Genomic DNA, 5824 nt, shown 5'->3' with positions numbered 1-5824 from the left:
ATGATTTATGCTTAAAAAATTACTATCTTTATTAAATTTTAACAAATTAAATTTTCGTGCTGATATCGTATTATGAAAAGAGACAAAAAAGAAAAGAATAAAATTCAATAGGCTTGTGTGTATTATAATAAAAATCAAAGTTTTATATTTACAGGGTTATGGGAGTACAATTGTCATTCAGTAATAAACTTAACATTTACAAAATTTACAAAATTTTTCAATGTCGATAGGGTAGATGCCACAGGTTAAAAATTTAAAACTAGGTATCTTGGTTATATATGCTCTTATAAATCTATAATTGCTAGATACGATTTTGATATAGTGACACATCAATTTTTCTTAACAAATGAAAATAGACGGGCACCATCCCTGTTTGGCCTCCATTAATTTTATTTCATTACATTTTATTTTTTCCTCTCTTATTTTTAACCATACAATTTTTCATAAAATAATTTTACACGTAAATCAAAAATTTTTCATTCTTTTGCAACAACTCATTTTTAAAAAAAAACACTATTCCACCCTTTTTCATTACCACAAAATGGGGGGAGGGGGGGAATGATACGCTCATGTGTTAAAAATATTAGAGGCTAGCAAGTTTATGAAAGAGATATGTGCTTACGGTGGACCTTGAGAAATATAATTCTTTTGTGGAATAATAGTATTAATATATATATTTTTTATTTTTCTTGAAATATTTAGACCAATGCACTGGTGGATCCAGGCACGGGCTCAACCGTGCTATAGCTCGTGTCCGCCCCTGAAAATATCTAATTTTTTTTTTGTATATAAAGATAAATTCGTGTATATTTGTATTGTAATTCGTGTCCAAGCTTAAGGCTGGATCCGCCATTGGACCAATGTGTTTTGGTGAACATGGAATATCCTGTATTCATATAAAAATCCATACTAGTATATAAATAATAATTTATTCTCTTCAGCATACTCTTTAACAAGCAGTAGTAATATTTGAATTCAAAATTCTCTTCTACGTACAATGTAAACCATTTTATATAAATTAAATTATTTTCCAGTATATAACCAATAATGCGCAATATAAATTGTTAACAAATTGACCATGCTTAAGTTATATACTCTAAAGTCTAAAATAACATCAAGATGTGCAGAAAAAGTAACACTATACAATCAATTATTACAACTAAATGATCCCCTTTAGGGATGACAATTTATCCCGCCCTGAATGGGGTAAAAAAAACCCGCTCTGAACGGGTTGGCGGGGTGGCACGGGGATGCCCCGCCTTGAACCCGCTCCGTGAAGAAAAAAAAAAAAATTTTAAAAATTTTATTTCTAGACAATTCATCCGTTAAAAGCTTATTTTAAATTTGTATTTTATTTTCTAATAATAACATAATTCGAAACTTTCAAAATGTAAAAAGAATAAAAAATAAAAAAAATTAAACAGGGCAAAAAGTTGCCCCGTCCCCACCCCGCACCTTGCCCCGTCTGTCTAAGGCGGGACGGGGTGGGGTTTTGGCCAAACGGGACGGGGCGGGGTACCCGCCCCGTTGCCATTACTAATCCCCTTCTCCCCACTTTGGGAAGAGTTGGAGATCTCATAAAAAGGATTTTTAACCTATGTTGTTGTTGTTGTTGTTGTTGTTATTATTATTATTATTTTGGTCATAAACCTTGTCGATTGTCAATCAAATATCATTAATTAAAAATAAAAAGGACTTGTGATCCAATCTAGTCCACAAAAGAAAGAAAAAAAGCTTCCTTGATTTCAACCAAACTTTGATGCATTCAATTAGTATACTTGGTCCCCCATCTTAGATTCGTCAAAATATGTTGAGTTAATTAAATTAAAAGTAAACTAATAAGTGAAATAAGCCCATTTACGAATCCAATGTGGATCCACAAGTGGGGTTAGGATGAATATTGAGCACGGACGATGACAGCGGATGCCCAATATAAGAGGACCGAATCTAGCACGGTCGACTATTGGCGCTTGTTAGGTACTGAATCCATCGATGTGAGGATATATTATTCTCCATAATTGGGTTATGCAAAGTTTGATTGTTAAGGATCGTAGTTAGTTTGCGACTATATTATATGAATTACTCTTTGAGAAAAATTATAAAAGGCTTAGCGTTGAATACAGTGGCAATGGGACGAATTGAGCTGGCTCAGATTGTGATTATCCTATCTCGATTCGACTTGTTGGACGTGTTTGGCTCAACTTATTGATTAATCAGTCGATGTAGACTATGCTAATCAAGAGAATAGACCCTCCTCGGACCAGGGCCTGCCATGTAGGGTCAACCTAAGTTAGCCCACGAGCTATTACATTTTTAAAAGGTCCAAGAGCCCAAGAAACCTGAATTTGTTCGCTTGTCAAGCTAAAAACCGAGCTCTGCTTGGTCAAATGCTCATTTACACACAGTCCCAAGCCACAAATGGCTACATAGTCCGTATCACTCCTATCTTTGTTAGGACAACAAATTAGGTCAAAGAAAGTTCTGGCAAGGTCAAAGTATGGCCAAACACAATCGCTTGACCCCACACTGAATTGCTCACCGACTCACCGTTGAATCATATTATTCTAACAGGATCTAATATATATCTCTACGATAAGGTGATGTGTCAATCCTAACGGGCTTCAATACAACGAATCCAAAATATCATTATCAAGTCAAGACTAGTCAAAATACTCTGGCCAAATAGCAAAATTCCATGCTAATAAAATTCATGGTCATAAGGGTGTCACTTGAGGTGAGAATATGGACCCAATTTCATGTGCTATATTTAATTCATTGGCCGGCCTCATGCGCTATTTTGGTGTCATTTAGTAACACTAATGCCTCGTTGACACTTGTTGAACCCTATCATCACTATCCACTAAGGGGTCCAAATAAAAGTGATACACATCAATCTCCCTCGTGCCCATAAAATCTTGTTTCAATGAACCCTGCTATAGAAACAAGGATTAGATCAAGGGTCGAGATGTTGTCCCCTCTGTCGACAGGGCCTATCATTTGGCCTTTTTTGAATGGCAAAAGCCAATTAAAATCCACCGTATTTTAGAAAATAATACTTACACAACTTTTTATAAGTACACTATATTTTAATTACATAAATATTTTAAATCTTTAATCATTAGTCTTTTACTGGCTAACAAATTTTGTCTTTAATCATGATTTCGTACAAAATTATTGTTAGAGTGCTTTGTATAAGGGGGAAAAATAATTAATTTTGTATTTCCATTTACTCATTCAAAATACGAGAGACAATAAATCTATTTACTCCATCCCGTTAATTATTTATTTATTATTAATTTTTTTTTGGATAAATCCGTCTTTAGAGACAACTCGTGTTAATTTAAAAAATAGGTGCTGAAAAAAATTGATGAGATGTATGATAACGGATAAAGGTCAATAAATTTTCATACAACTAAAATATGGTGCATTTATTAAAATATAGTATGAATATATTTATCGTATTACACAAAGAAACCCTCAATAAATTTGTTCTCAATGATTAAAATTTTCCCCATTATTATTATTATTGTTATTATTATTATTATTTTTTTATTATTATTTTTTTTGTATGTTAGATTTGGGAAAATTACCGGGTGTTGCCATCTCCGATAACAAATCATAAGATATCAAATAAGGAAAAATAAACCAGAAAATCAAAAAATTATTTTGAGATTGCTTTAAGTGGAGTATTGATTTCTCGTTTAAGCAATCTTAAGAAACTATTTCAAATAGGAATGGGATTGATCAAGGATCAAGATGGTCGAGCTCCCCAACTTGAGCATGTGTTCTTAAAACAAATTTTCTCTTTTCAATGGCTTTTTGAAGTAGTCAACAATTATCTCATAAGATAGAACAAATATCATCTTAAGCAACACTGCAACTTATGCTTTGTACTCAAAATATAGAATAAGATTATGGAAGCACTGTAAATTCGAAGCAAGTATAATTGTAAATGAATCATGTGCATTTTCCGGCAGAATCATTGGTTATTCAAATAGCCTACAAGCTTTTTCAAAAGATAATACTTTGGGTAAATAGCACAAAACGTCTCTACTTTTAATTTTTTTTTTGACATTTTTAATACTATTTTCATTTTTCATTGCGCAAAAGTCATTTTCATCCTATAAAAATGACGATCTTATCCTCCTATTCAAATAAAACAAAAAAAAAATAAAAAAATGAAAGGATAAAGAGTCAATTGCAACAATAGTCTCAAATTTTCAGAAAATTACAAATTAATCATAAATATATAATTAAAAATCAAAATCATAATAAAATAAAATAAAAAATCATTATCTTCTTCCTATTGCACCCCGTGGGAGCTTCTTGCTCCTGATTTGTAACTTGCAAATGTTATCTTCACTTCTAAGTCAAAACACTTTATTCAACATTTTGAAAATACATTACCCAAATAAGATGAAACTTTGTAACTTGCAATTGTTCATATGCTATTTACTATATAGAGGTACTTACTTGAAAAGACAGAGTTAAGATACCTAGACGAAAAATGCTAAGCATACATTTAGTTTGATAGCCCTCTAATAAGGGATGGGGCCCACAATTACAAAGTGTACACCGAGCATTGTTGTAACGAGAAATGGCCTAACTTATTCAAATCTTTAATAACCAACCTTATATTTTCCAAAATACAGCTCACCCATCTTCTTCCCCACCCCCACCCCCACCCCAGTGCAGCCCCCGCTAGAGGCACCCAAACCCAAATGTGTAGATTTGTCAAAAATGGGGGTTGTTAACTCAGTAAGACCATATTTATGATGTAGATATTTAAACAGAATCAAAACCTTAGGCTATGTTTCACTTTGCACATTGTAGGCATTTCGAAAAATTCCTATATATTGGTGCAGAGAACAATAAGTTCGACACTGAAACATGAACTCTCTTTGGATGAATAGAAATAAGAATAAATGTTTGCCTAAGCTTTAAAATTTTACTTATAAGTTGTTTTACAGTACATAATTTTCTTTATTATTCAATAATCAAGTCTAATGTCTTTTAACACTACCACAATTACAACCTCAATTTAAATAACAATAAAGGCCTGTTTGGGCCCCTTTAATTTTAAAAAAGTGTATTATAGAATAGTAATTGATATTAAAATGTGTGGTTAAAAAAAAGGAAAAGTTTTTTATTTATGTGTAATATTATTTTAATGAAAAATGTGTGTTTGAAAATAAACACTGTAAAAAAAATAATGTGGTAGAATGGTTGACAAACAAAAGCTAAGTAACAATAAATGGAAGATACAATTAAATAAACTACATAATTATACTAAAATTGAATCTATCACATAGTACCACTTAGAATGATGTTATAATATCCATAATGTTTGATAACATTATTCATTATTCAAAGTTGAGTCTAGAAGAAGAAAAACATTATAATAACTGGAATATCCGAGGTGGATGTTTAGAAAGAGATTGAAGATAAAAGACGTGGAACAGAATTAAAGGAATGATCTGGATACAGAGGCTACATCTAAATAGAGAGAAAGAGGTACTCTCACAACGAGGGCAAGATGAAAGATATGGCGGCATCATAGATGCTTAGGGTACAATTCAAATTGAACACGAGAGACAATCAGATCATAAAAAGGAATACGAAAAAAAATGTAAAATGAATATTCAAATGCAGGAGCAAAGAACTATCAGAAAATATAAAATCGAAAAACCATCACTTTCTAAAATCTACGATTTTGCAGGGTACAAAAACCCAATTCGAATATTTGTCAATTAAAGAGCTTAACGAAATTTCAGTCGTGAAAGAATTATTTTACAATCATCTGAATACTGAATTAAAGTATGGA

Source organism: Olea europaea, chromosome 10 (assembly GCF_002742605.1).
Source record: "Olea europaea var. sylvestris chromosome 10, O_europaea_v1, whole genome shotgun sequence".
NCBI lineage: Eukaryota > Viridiplantae > Streptophyta > Magnoliopsida > Lamiales > Oleaceae > Olea > Olea europaea.
Note: the sequence above shows the minus strand (reverse complement) of the source record.